Source organism: Diadema antillarum, unplaced genomic scaffold (genome assembly GCF_040938485.1).
Source record: "Diadema antillarum isolate AM-2024a unplaced genomic scaffold, OU_Dant_1.0 seq00002488_RagTag, whole genome shotgun sequence".
Lineage (NCBI taxonomy): Eukaryota > Metazoa > Echinodermata > Echinoidea > Diadematoida > Diadematidae > Diadema > Diadema antillarum.
This window is the reverse complement of record NW_027273093.1, coordinates 31,956-46,169: the sequence shown is the minus strand read 5'-3', so window position 1 is coordinate 46,169 and position 14,214 is coordinate 31,956. Positions and strand designations below refer to the sequence as shown.

The 14,214-nt window shown below is 39.2% G+C and overlaps 1 protein-coding gene across 1 annotated transcript in view; it reads right to left on the bottom strand.

Moving 5' to 3' along the window:
- The window catches only part of LOC139714873 (protein-tyrosine kinase 2-beta-like), a gene marked incomplete at its 3' end in the record, with an annotated part of 32,850 nt that extends 19,131 nt beyond the window's left edge, over positions 1–13,719 (bottom strand). Inside the window, exon 1 of the mRNA XM_071626522.1 lies at positions 13,544–13,719. The remainder of the gene's footprint in view (positions 1–13,543) is intronic.
- Between the last annotated feature and the right edge of the window lie 495 nt (positions 13,720–14,214).

Below are 14,214 nucleotides of genomic sequence, written 5' to 3'. Positions count from 1 at the left end.
TAAAATCAAAATGTTGGCAAGTGTGCTGCAGTGAATTTCTCTTGTGAAAATATGAAACTACATGTATACATGATGTCTAATATGCTGTGTATAGTATTAATTTGGAAAGGGAAAATGCAAGGGAGGGAGAGAGAAAGATAGGGAGTGAATACAACAAATATATACATGTGGACAACAAGTGAAGTGAAGAAAAGTGATGACATTTTCCAGACAAGCCTCATCTATTTTCATTGTTTCCCACAGAATGTCTTTAAAATCTGGTGTAAATATAAATTATGAAAAAATTGTGAGGTGCTGAGGGGAGTTAGAACACTTTTAATGGTTTATGCTTTAACAAGCTAAATGTGCAGTGGACAAGCAGTTCGCCTATCACTACATGTAGGAGCATACATGCCGTGTAAAAACCATTATACCAGCATCACACCACTACCCTAACCACACTTACGCGCGCACGCACACACGCACACACACACACACACACACAGTGACACACTAATCACTACACGTGTCTAGCCAGCTCTGGGTAAAAATGAAGAATAAACTAGCTCCAGTGAGACTCCAGCCTTTCCTCATAATGTTCAAGAAAAAGCAAACTTGGGATCGCCATTAATGGCAGAGACTCCAACTCTCCCGTTTTCGACGGTAGATCTCCCGCTGAAAACCCATTTTTGCAAAATCTCCCGTTCTCCCGCTTATGATTTAATTTCTCCCGCCCTGGCTCTGTGTCTCCCGTTGGAAAGGATTTCTTATCGCTATCGCATGTTGAAAAATAAGCCTTATATAGATAGCACCAGAGAGCATCTAGAGCCCTGGGAATTTTGCGCTTCGCACGCATCAACTTGGAATCTCCCGTTTACTAGGGGTTTCAGGCGGGAGAATCTCCAGATCAGAAGGTGCTTCGGGTTGGAGTCTCTGTAATGGGGACAACATAATTTCATCTGCATGCAAAGATTACAATGTCAAGTTGCATCAACAGTGTAATGTTGACATGACTCTACATGAATGGCGAAAGTCTCCACTCATGCAAGCAGTGCCTGATCAGCATGGATGACTAATTATCAGTTTCCTTTGCAGTTGGTCATCAACAATGTACAGTTAAACTGTATAACATGATAATTCCATTGGGTTTGAATATTGTTTTCCTTGAAACCATTACAAGTGAAATTTGGGTTTCTGCAAAAGCTATAATGCAACTTTAAACAAGCTGTGGCTGTAGTGACTCACCGTGCATGCTGTGTATGTGGTGCAGATATGTGCATAGTGTGTGGTACAATTGTACAAGCTTGTAGCTCTGTGACTTGAAAAAAACACTATCACTGACTAATGGGATACTCCGCTCTGAAATCGGGTAAGAAATGCTCTGCTGGACAGTACCCGATCAAGCTGAGACTACTGTATCAGTATCTAACATGTCACTACCTTATTTGTCCAAACTCTGAACATTGCTAGATTTCATTAATTTCATTTGCAACATCAACTTCAATAATTGGGATTTTTTCATAGTGAGCCTACCATAAATTTGTAACGACACTTTGTACTATGAGTAATTTGCTTCTAATTAATTATGGATGTAAGATATTGATAAGCAAGCCATATCACAACTAAACGCTCTCATTTTCATTTTGCATACACAGTACAGTGTAGGTCTCTTGGTCAAATGGCATGTGAATGTTGGCACCTTTCCTACTTTACATTACATTTACAATGTGTTCTGCATTCTTGCCAATCCTTATTTTCCCCCTCAACTCTGCCAAGAAACTCTGCCAACGTGAGAAGTAACCTAATATGGTACCGCTAAATCTTTCACTCAACACATCTGGGAAGGCTGGAGTGATTGACATTCAACATATCAATCACCTCTGGTTCCCGCTGTATCTCATGCGTAATACTTCCATGGCAAACTTTCATACATGCGCACTTAATTGGCAGCACTGTACATTTCTTCATACACAAGTTTCAAGTAAACTATAAATTCCAACCATACATTTACATATTTTTTTTAGAATATATATCCCATCATCTGGGAATGAATTATAAAAATACATTATAATACAAGGAAAAGTAGAAATTACGCGGTGCGTAATATATGTCCCCGTCGGAAGTAGCATTTTGTAGCAAAATGTACAATACATGTCACAAATCAAGGTCAAAGGTCAAAGAAGTCAAAGGTCAAAATTCTGTGTAGAAAGTTTTGAAGCTATCACCTGCTGCCATCACATAAAGCAAACGGAATCGAAATCAGGTTAGAAATGGCACAGGAGAAGCATTTTGTAGCCATTGTACAATATAGGTCAAAAATCAAGGTCAAAGGTCAAAGAAGTCAAAGGTCAAAATTCTGTGTAGAAGTTTTGAAGCCCTCACTTAGTGCCATTACATAAAGCAAACAGAATCGAAATCGGGTTAGAAATGGCGAAGGAGTAGCATTTTGTAGCAAAATGTAAAATACAGGTCAAAAATCAAGGTCAAAGGTCAAAGAAGTCAAAGGTCAAAATTCTGTGTAGAACTTTTGAAGCCCTTACCTAGTGCCATCACATAAAGCAAACAGAATCGAAATCGGGTTAGAAACGGCGAAGGAGTAGCATTTTGTAGCCAATGTACAATATACTTGTAGGTCAAAAATCAAGGTCAAAGGTCAAAGAAGTCAAAGGTCAAAATTCTGTGTAGAAGTTTTGAAGCCCTCACCTAGTGCCATCACATAAAGCAAACGGAATCGAAATCGGGTTAGAAATGGCGAAGGAGTAGCATTTTAAAGCAAAATGTACAATATAGGTCAAAGGTCAAGGTCAAAGGTCACAACTGAAATTCTGTATAGAAGTTTCAAAGCTCCCATGTAGTGCTATCATATAAAGCAAATAGAATCAAAATCGGGTTAGAAATGGCGAAGGAGTAGCAGTAGCATTTTGAACATTTTGATCACACACGGACGCACAGACGGACGGACGGACAGACAGACAGACGGACACACAGACACACACACGTACGGAGCCCGTTTCATAGTCCCCTGCTCGAACTCGTTCGGCGGGGACAATAACATTTTTATAATTTACTAAAATATGACAAGAATTCCATGAAATTTTATTTTTCATGAAAAATACAGACTCCACCAACTTGTCCTTGACAAATGTTCATAGTAATATCAGCCCTCCTGTTTTCTGTAAGAGGCATAGTCTGGAAAGAACAAGGGTCCCCATGCACCCTCCAAACTCATTTATTTTTTAACTCACTTTTTTGTAACCCATACATGTAGAGTGTCTAGTTAATGAATTGCTTTGTTCCCAAATTAAAAACATGTCCCATGGAGGTTATTGGCAGCCATCTTGGTGGCCATCTTGGATTTTCAACGAAAAACATTAACTTTCATAACTTTTGAACTATACAACATACAGAGACAAATAAAACATTTCTTCAGAGTAGATGTGGCATGAGGAATCAAAATATGGAGATGGTTATTTACACGATTAAAAGCATGTTTGATACAAGAAAAGTCCAAAAATATGAAAATTTCAGTGTCATTAATTTACACTGGAAATTGCACAAATAGTCTGTATGAATACACTGTACATGACAAACCATATACAGCCTGTACTCCACTATAAACCACTTTGCCTTTAGATCATAGCTTGAATAAGGTGTGTTGTATCAAAAAACATTCAACAGAACTATGTTCCATAAAGATACCTTGAACAATTACCAAGGTACAGAGAAAAAAGGTGAAGTTTTCATATTTTTACTTGACCTTTTGGCCTTTGACCTCATGACCCAAACTTTCACCAGAGAATCTTATTTGGGTAATACATGTACTGTATACACTAAGTTTCAAGAATACACCTTCAGACATTGCATAGATATGGTGGAAATAGTGAAATTTTATGTATTTGACCTTGACCTTTTGACCTTTGACCTTGAGCATGTGCACCCAAAAGTTGATAGGCACAACTTCACCCCCTAATACACATACATGCCAAGTTTCATTTCTAGCTTTAAGGGCAATATCTACCCCAAATATCCTTTCTCATTATAACTTTGTTTGAAAATTAAGTACAAAAATCATGGTTAGTAACGTTACAGTGTATCCAGTGATTACAGAATTGTGTGTTAACTCAAACCATTACGATGTTTCCTCGTGAGAATGCAAAGTTAAAGCTAAGAAACATCAGATAAGACATGAAACTCTTATTTCAATCATCAAACTCATGCAGTACAGTACCATTGGACTTGTACGTGTTAAAAAAAGACTAGAAAAAAAAGTTTGCATAAATTACAAACTAAAAAAAAAAGTACCACTTTAAAAGACTGGGTCAAGTGATGTCCACAGTTTCATAACTTTGCTGATCACTGTTAATCATGACTCACAGTAATTCACAAAAGCAGCCTGTTTTATTGAGCAAAACAGTACATACATATTATGTGTTCCATATCAAGAGTACCTTTAATAAAGGGGAAAGAAATCAAAGAGCAAAAACTAATGTACCGATTTGTAGTATACAATTAATGCTAATGTGCAAGTTGTACGTACTACAATCGTCTAGCTACTGCTTGTAGACTCTATCTCATCTGAAGTTAAGCCACATCTTCTCAGAACTCAAAACCTCCCGTGGTTATCACCAAATGACTATCACAAGCTGTGTTCTTCACGAGACGGTATAAGTAAGACCTACCTCGAAGTGAAGATGAATTGACTTATGCTCCATAATCATAGTCTTAGAGTGCCAATGTGGATTACAGCTACAGTCCACTGGCTGTTTCTCTGCAGTCAGTATGCCTGACCTCGCCATTTCTGTTCATCACTGAGTATAACACCGTAATAGTTATCACTCCAGGTTCCAGTACTACTGTCACATTGTCTGTTGCACTTGATTATACAAATGATGCACAGGATAGAGTGCGTTAGTGAAGGTGCGGCGCACTCGAAAGTATTGACAATGGTGCAACATGCATGAGGCGCAAAACGCCACGAAATAATCCTGTGCATCATTTGTTTTATAAAATGGGTCTAGGATTATGTTCTTCACCTACAACAGTAGATGTAACACTGTACTACTGTACTGTACTGCATACATGTAGCCCTACCTGATAGTCTGAATACTACTAACAGTATATCTAACAGTAACACTGTAGTACTGTACTTTACTGTAACTGTTACTGCATACCTGATTGTCTGAATACGTTTTGCTGACAGTAGCTGATCCAAATTTTCACAGGAAATATCCGTCAATGAAGTCTTGGTAAATTTCACAAAGGCCTCAAATCTTTGCCATCCGAATTTCAGAGATAGCTTCGTGCTCGCCGAATCAGTTCCATTGATTAATTCATCCAATTCCTCGTCATTCTACAGTTCAAAATGCGCCTGCAATGGATCCGAGCTGGAGGCAGCCATTTTTTCGTTCGTTTTGCGCTGGCAATCGATCGCGATATCAACCTTGTACCTTTGCATATAAGCATTGCATGCCATTCAAAGGAGCCGCACGCACAGACGATCAGCAAATTACCATAGGATAACACGCAAGTGCAATGGCACTAAAATAAACAACGCCCACGTGACTCATTTCAGCGCTTCCTATTGGCTACATTCTTGAACCCATTTTATAAACCCCAATATGGAGACCCGCAAAGGGAAAGCTACAATGTTGTACAAGTACTGAAGCTATCATTCAGGCTTTTGGAGAGTATATCCAGGGTCCTGATTTCCTTAAAGCCATCGAAGAAGCTGTTGAGAAAGCCATGAATAAACAAATGACAAAGATTGTCCAGTGCCTTGACCTAGTTGAGCAAAAGTGCACCAGTCTCAAGGAGAAGTCCAATCAACAAGATAGCTGCATCTTTGACCTGGAAGCATCCCTCAAAGCAAAAGATGCTGAAATAAAACGTCTCACCACTGCTATGATCAAGCAACAGCTGTAAACAATCTCAAACTGATGATGAATGAAGCAGAGCAATATTCCCGCCGCAACTCCCTGAAGTTCCATGGTGTCAAAGAGAGCAGACTAGAAGACACAGACCAACTCATCCACCAGCTCTGTTCCGACCTGCTGGATGTGCCCATTACTCTCAATGATCTTGAAAGACCACATCGTGTTGCCCCCCGCAACGACATCTCTGCGACATCCCAGCCGTCAAACTCCAACAATAACAGCAACAAGCCACGCACAATCATAGTGAAATTCAGTTCTTATCGTATTCGCAAATGCGGTTATCCGTGCCCGTAGGAAACTCAAAGGCAGTGGTATGTCTATTACGGAAGCACTCACTCCCATGAATCAGGAACTCCTCTGGTCAGCAAAAAAACATCCCAAGGTCAAGGATGCTTGGTCAATGGATGGACGAATCATTGTACTCTAAGTCTCTTGCCAGCAACAAACAGAAAGACAATAAAGAAGACCATCTGTAGTAAATGTGACTTGGAAAAGCTTTGATATGGGCCCAAATTGATCCCAAATAGGCACTCAGATATTGGGTAACTTCTTGAATTTTGTATATTTTTTTTTCTTTTTGAATTATATGTATCTCTGATTTTCTGTATAACTTTTGCACTTTTTTTATCTTTCTTTTTTTTCAACTGTTTGAGCCTTGTAATAGTTTGATTACCCAAGTGGTCAAAGATAACGGAACCTCAGATACTTTATATACAGATACTCCATTAATTGCGCATGATGAGAGGGTTTCTCCCTTAACATCTGTTTTTCAGGAAGAATCACCCACATCTTCCAATTTCTGTAGTGAACAAAATGAAAATGTTGTTGAAGATGAAGAAACTCACTCAAGTGTAGTCAAGTATTAATTGGCTAATGAGTTTGATGTAACAGTTCAGCAATCAATGTTAACAGATGATTTTAGTATGTTACAATTTAATGCAAGGAGTTTGTCCCGAAATTTTGATCAAATTCACAGTTATATCTCTTAAAAGTATCCTATTTTCGGTCTCAGTGATAGGAATATCAGAGACATGGATAAATTCATCTTTGACTTTACCATTTGTGATTGATGGCTACAAATTTGTCCATGTGAATAGACCCAGTGGCCGTGGTGGTGGAGTAGGTTTGTTTATACAGGAAAGTTTGAATTTTACGAAAAAATAATTATGAGGAATGCGAAGGTGTTGATTATCTGATTGTAGAAATTGAACGTAAATCCCGTAATGTAATTGTAGGAGTTGTGTATCGACATCCCAAATCATCAGTGTCTGCATTTACATCCTCCTTTGATAATTTGTTGAACACTGAGGATTGGAAGAGTAAAAAAGTGTACCTTATGGGAGATACTAACATTGATTTGATGAAAAAACAAGATAATGCACAGGTATTTGATTTTGTTAATACAGTTGTTTCATCCGGGTTTTACTCAACTATAGACAAACCCACAAGGGTGAATTCATTATCGGCCACTCTTATCGACAACATAGATACAAATGATGTTCATGGATACTGTAATCCATGTGGTATTTTATTGACTGAAATATCAGATCATTTTCCTATTCTATTTATCTAATGAAGCTGTCTGTGATGATAATGTTGAGCAGGTATCTTTTTGTTACAGGAATGTAACGAGGGCAAGTATCGGTGAGCTAATAGATGGATTCAAAACAACAGATTGGTCAGATGTATACATGTATAATGCAGATGATCCTGATGCAGCATATAATGTATTTTGTGCAATATTTACAGGATTATATGACACACACTTGCCAAAAATTATTAGGCATGTGAGGAAATGTAAGAAAAGTAGGAAATCATGGGTAACCTCTCATATTTTAAAACTCATCAATAAGAAAAATAAAGTTTATAGGGAATATCTTCAATGCCCATCAGAATGCAGATATGAAAAATACAAGAAATGACGTAATCATGTTACAGCTTGATTGCGAAGAGTACAAAATTTGACTCAGTGAAAAATAATTAAAAAAGATGTGGTTTCATATAAATTCTATACTCGGTAAGAAAAACATATAAATTCTATACTCGGTAAGAAAAACAATGTGCAAAGTGAAGGTATCACATTTGATGGTAAACATTGTAGAGATACTGATGAAATTTGTGACCGTTTTAAGGATTTTTTTATTCAAACTGGATCTAAAGTTCGTGAGATTGACAGTGGAAGAATTGATGATTTTTATGGTTATCTGCAAGAACCACTTTCTCATTCTTTATTTTTTAAACCAGTGACAGAGGAAGAAATAATCAGAACTGGTAAACTGTTGAAGAACGGGAAGAGCAGTGGGTATGATGACATCAGCCCAACTGTTGTCAAACATGTATTACCGTATATAGTTCAACCTTGACATCATATTTTTACTTCCTCACTCAGTACTGGTATTATACCATCTGAAATGAAAATTGCCAAGACCGTTCCAGTTTTTAAAAAGGTGATCCAAGTTTGTGCAATAATTATCGCCCAATATCAATTTTACCCTGTTTTTCTAAAATTTTAGAGAGATTAAATCTATTTTTAATCAAATATAATGTGCTGTATGACAGCCAGTATGGTTTTCGTTACAATCATTCTACGGACCTTGCCATTATTGAAGTTCATGATAGAATTCTGCATGAGTTAAATTCGGGGAATGAGGTTATTGCAGTTTTTATGGATTTATCCAAAGCTTTTGATTCTCTTTCACATTATATTTTGTTGGAAAAATTATATCATTATGGAATACGAGGTGTTTGCAGGCCTTAAAACAGGATTTTGGAGGGGCAAGGCCATTTAGAAAAGGGCACTTTTTCCAAGAGGCCAGGGCACTTAGGTCAGTCAGAGGGGCACCAAGGCCACATTGGAAAGGGCATGTTGGGTGTTTATACGTGATGTGAATGCCCCATAGAGCTGTATGATATCGACCATGCTGCTACACTCCAGCAGCGCACGCACGCATAAGATCTCTCTGCAGCAGAAGACGTTAGGCAGTAGGCCATATGCAATACGATGTAGGTTCTGTAATACAGTACGTTCTCAACGCGTACGCCGCACTCGCTTTGGAGCACTTCCGGCGGCATTTTGCTTTGAGCATGCAGGCATGAATGCAGAGCACGAGCGAGAGAGATGGCAATGCTCGCAGCCGTCCGACAGGCCTGGCATTTTTTAGCATGGCTTGCGCGCGCGACCACTTGCTCTGGCCCGCCGCTGCCTAGCTAGTAACTCTATGGCCACTGCGCTGCGGAGGCAGTCGGGACGGTAAAAGCCGGTCAGGCGTACATGTACGCAGACTTCTACACGTCGTCTCGTATCTCGGAAAGATACTTTGAGTTTGAATCAGATATATTGGGGCGCGAATGAACTGAAGGTATGATATTTGAGATCAGGAAAGTTGTTCAAGCTTATTAAAGTGTAGACTTTGAGAAAGGGCATATTATACGTCATAAATAATAACTTTCATTCTAAAAGGGCACCACGGCCACAAGAAAAAGGGCACATTTTTTTGGGCCGTTAACTTCGATCAAGGAAAAAAAGGCAATGCGGCCAACGAGAGGGGCACCGACGGCCATGGCTGTCGGTGGCCGTCGGTTAATTTGAGGCCTGTGTTTGTTTTGACTGGTTTTAATCATAATTTTATCTGTTAGATAGGAAACAATACACTGTATTTAATTCTTGTACATCCACACAAAACATCATTAGTACAGGAGTACCCCAGGGCTCAATTCTTGGCCCATTACTGTTTTTATTGTATATTAATGATATTGTAAATGTTTGTTTTGATTGTCGTTTTATTTTATATGCTGATGATTCTACAGTCCTTGCATCTCATAAAGATATCAATGTGTTGATTTGTAATTTGAATAGAAGTTTAGCTCATATATCTTCATGGTTTAAAACAAATGAATTATTTTTGAATATTAGTAAGACACAGTGTATCCGTTTTAAAAGGAAAGGTGTGCAACAGGATATTAGCAATCTGTCCGTCAAAATAGATTCAGATTCTTTAATGTTTTATGATTCTGTAAATTTTCTTGGTGTCACATTGATTAGCACGTTAAAGGGAAGCAGTCCTGAGATTTTCACTGTAATGATAATTAAGAAGAGTAAAAAACATAACCTTTCAACAGTTTATACGCGTGGAAATGAAAAACTGTTTCCGTACGCGATTTTTGAAAAATAATTCCTGCAAGCGATCATGTAAGAGCCGGCAAAAAGATAGTACGTCATGCATGCCCTACTCACCAAGTTGACAGCCGTGCCTCTAAAAACCAATTTAAGTGTTGAAATGATTAGTTGCAATTTTATCATATAATGTGAAAGTTTGTGGTTTTATTATTTCAAACAAAATATTTCAAGCTTAGATATATTTAATTGATGAAAAATGAATATTGTTAAAATAAATTTATATGTATTTTTAAACCAAATATACCATGAACTTGACATCAATAGGCACGGTCCTTTTCTAGCTTCCGTCTGTGTTGCATACTTCTTAAGCGTAGAAACCACTCTCGCGCGCGAATTCTTACCATACTAATGTACACAGTACTCCGTCTAGCTGATTTTGCCGAAGATAACCTGTGCATGAGAGAGTCGAATTCTTCAAAGAAAATATTGTTTGTATCTAAATATTTCTGTAAGTAATCAGATATCGCCTTTCCTCGATGTGAGCCGGGAAGGGTAAACACAAGGGGTTGTAGGGATGTGATTTCGCTCCACTTTGCCGTGCATGTTCAGTCGGCACTGGCAGCAGCTAGCTCATGGCACTGTACTGCAGTCCAACCCCGGCTGCAGCCCCACGGTAAATGAAACATAGCTAGCCACTTTTCTTATCTCTCTAGGCTTTTTTCCCTCGGTTCTCTTCGAATTCGATGCTCAAGGTGTTTCTGTTTTATAACTCATGTAAGGAAATGGTCGGGATTGCATCTGGCTTCAGGAGTTTTCTCGGTTTATAACCGAGGGCCAAACACAGCCTGCCGGTCCACGTAACAGTGTAAAACATCGCTTCTCAAATGGTCCACGCACAGGTAGGTCACAACACGATATCGAGATTTTGTAGGCCCTAAGTTTCTTGTGTTCGCGGTTCGGCATCGTTGTACCGAGATTTCCCAGCATTACAGCTCACCTTTCATGATACTTTTGTGGGTTTGGGACGGAAAAAAGGATTTTCCTGGGAAATTTTCTGCACGATTCGAGCAAAACTACTGATGTAAGATAGCCTGACCAGACTACGCTGAATGCGGTCGCCCCTATAGTGTACTAGCAGGCCTGTAGCTGTGTAGAACCATTTCTACCTACAATCTGTACGTACTAGAACATGCATGAGCGGCGCGCGACAGGGCTGCAGCTGCGCTTGTGATAGACTGGAAAAGTGTGAAGGGCAAACCGCGTAAGGGGTATCTACCGTAGATAGTTGTACCGTCCACACGTGTACTGTGCGAATATAATACACAATATATACACACACACACAACGTAGAAACAATGTCAAATATGTACTACTAGTAGTAGCCACCGACGTCTTCATGCATCCGGGTAACTAGGGAGCGTACGGATAACGAGCAGAACACGGCTGGGAAGAGTTGTGCCTCTGTGACGTCTGACTCTCCGCCAGGACTTGCTCATTAGCCTATTCACCATGCAGATTCACACTTTTTCAACCAAAATTTACGAGCTTATTTGGTGATTTGAAAGTTTGTTTTCGGTGAAAGTAGTTCATTGGAGGTACCAACAACAACATATTTTTTTTTAATTTCGTGAGGACTGCGTCCCTTTAAGTTGGAAGGAACATATTAATTCTGTTTGCCAAAAAGTGTCTTGTTTTGTTGGAATTTTAAACCAGTTGAAATATGAATTGCCAAAGCCTATACTATTTCGGGGATGGTTCGCATTGATTAACATGTATTTTATGCGGAGGTCGAATTCTGAAGGCAGTGTCCTTGGCACCTAGTATTACCACCAAAGGTACTGATAATGGATTCTTATTGGTGAATATAGTGAAATCATATAAGAAAATATTTTATATTTTGAAAGATATTTTTGAAATGAATAGCGCTTAAAACAAACAGCCGACGGTGCCGGTAACCTTTCTGTTTGTGTGTGTGTGTTTTTATCTATGTGCAAAATTATGCTACGCGTATGTTGCAATGTTACTGTTACCAAATTTTGTATTGTGGAATGAGTTTACATTTTGTCAAACTGCTATATCTTTTGCCTTTCTGTACATACATTGTGTTTTTTTTTTGTATAGACAGGTCTATCTTTTTTATTTTGAACTCGCATACCACAATATTGAGTTGATGAATTATCTCACTATCTAACATTAGTTAAAACGAAAGTTTTTTACAATGGAGTTAAAACACACTCCACCCTGTTTTATCTCAGAAGCATAAATTTGCACAAGGCATGACTTACAACAGAAGATAAAACAGTTTTCAGAATACCGTGTAATCTAATGGGTGTTCAGGTTTGCGCCCACTGTTACGCGCGTGTGCATACCCTAAGACAATGGCCAAAGATAAAACACAAGATACAACAGAAGTTACAACAGAGATAAAACGGTGTTCAGAATACCGCAGAGACTCCAACTCTCCCGTTTTCTCCCGCCGAAAACCCATTTTTGCAAAATCTCCCGTTCTCCCACTTGAGATTTAATTTCTCCCGCCCTGGCTCTGTGTCTCCCGTTGGAAAGGATTTCTTACTTATTCTTTATTGCTATTGTATGTTGAAAAAAATCAGCCTTAGATAGCACCAGAGACTAGCGTAAACACAGCACACACTTCCAGTGACAAGCACTGTTTTTGGTGGAAAAAATACTCTTCCAATGATTTCCACAGAAATGTATGCGGACGTCACTCTAGACAACAAGGGGACTGTGAAGGGGGGGGGGGGGGGGGTCTCTCTTACCACCCACTGAGTTTGTAAAAAAAAAATAGCTAGTTTTCATCTAGCGTGTCCTCTAGAGCGTAGAGGTCCTCCTTGACCGAAAGATCGGTCTGTATCTGTCCGTCGGGGAATGTTCCGCAGAGACTGCGTCTGGCTTCACGGATCCCCTCCGTAGGACAGCGTCAATGGCAAAATATAAAAGAGTCCTCCGGACAGACGGATCTTTCTGTCTAAGGTCCTCCTAGACAAGGGGACTGTGAACGGGGTATCTGATACCGATTTGTTACAACAGACTTAGACCTACAAGTACAACAGAGATAAAACAGTCTCAGAATACCACCCCACGCGCCCAGGCCCTGCCCACCCATGTCGGGCTAATATTAGTAGTTGTATTAAATTACTCACATTCCCAGGTATTTCGTCACAAGCTTTGTCCATCTCAGATACATGTATCTAACAGTTAGGCCCTACTATGTCTCATTATCACGTCTAGACACACACACAACTTTCTAGCAGGGTTCTTGCGTCTAGTCTCCGCGATCCGAAGCAACGGTGTAAGGTCTGTTGGGGACCCGTCTGTTGTCATTTCACTATACACAGCCCAGTCGCACAGCGTACTAACACCGCGTCTGGTCGGGCTAGTTGTCATTCTGACTATAGATTACCAGCTAACCGGTTAGACTAGTAAAACGTGAAATGGAAAAAAAATGTTGCCAAAGTCAAAACACGTCTTCAGTTTCTCCGACTCCGATACTCACCTGATTGAAGCATGAAAATGCTGCATGAATTGATCCGAGAGCACGTATGTCAAACTTCACGTTATGATAGTAAACACAAGCAGTGTTCAATGTCACAATGCCTATCATATCATCGCATCACGGAGCTCTCCGACTTGGTTCACATTGTTGTCATTCCTGCACAGCGTACAGTCCCATGCGTGGTAAATGATGTCGCTCGGCGATTGCGTTACATCTATGCCCCAATCGTTAACACAGTACTGTATCAGACGCGCCTTTTGTTGTTTGTTTTGTTTAATGGCATCGTAGGGAAAGCGCTGACTGGTCATCATCCATGGCGCACCCCTCAGCACCCAATAACAATCCCCACTCCGAATACACCGGTATTGAGTTTTTCAGTTGATAAGTTTGTCACAATAAACTTAGTTTTTCGCTTGATAAACTAAGTTAACCACTTGATAAACATAATTTATTGATGAAATTAGTCTTTTCACCTGAAAATTTTAGGGTCTAAATAGAGTTTATCCATAACCTTAGTGTTTCATTTGATAGACTAAGTTTATCGCTTGAGAAACAGACTGTTTTTTACCTGTTAAACAGAGTTGATCATTAAGCCTATTAGTCTTTCACTAAGTAAATATGATTTATTGATAAACTTAAGTCAAAGCTAAGTTTCTCGATAAATTGTTTAT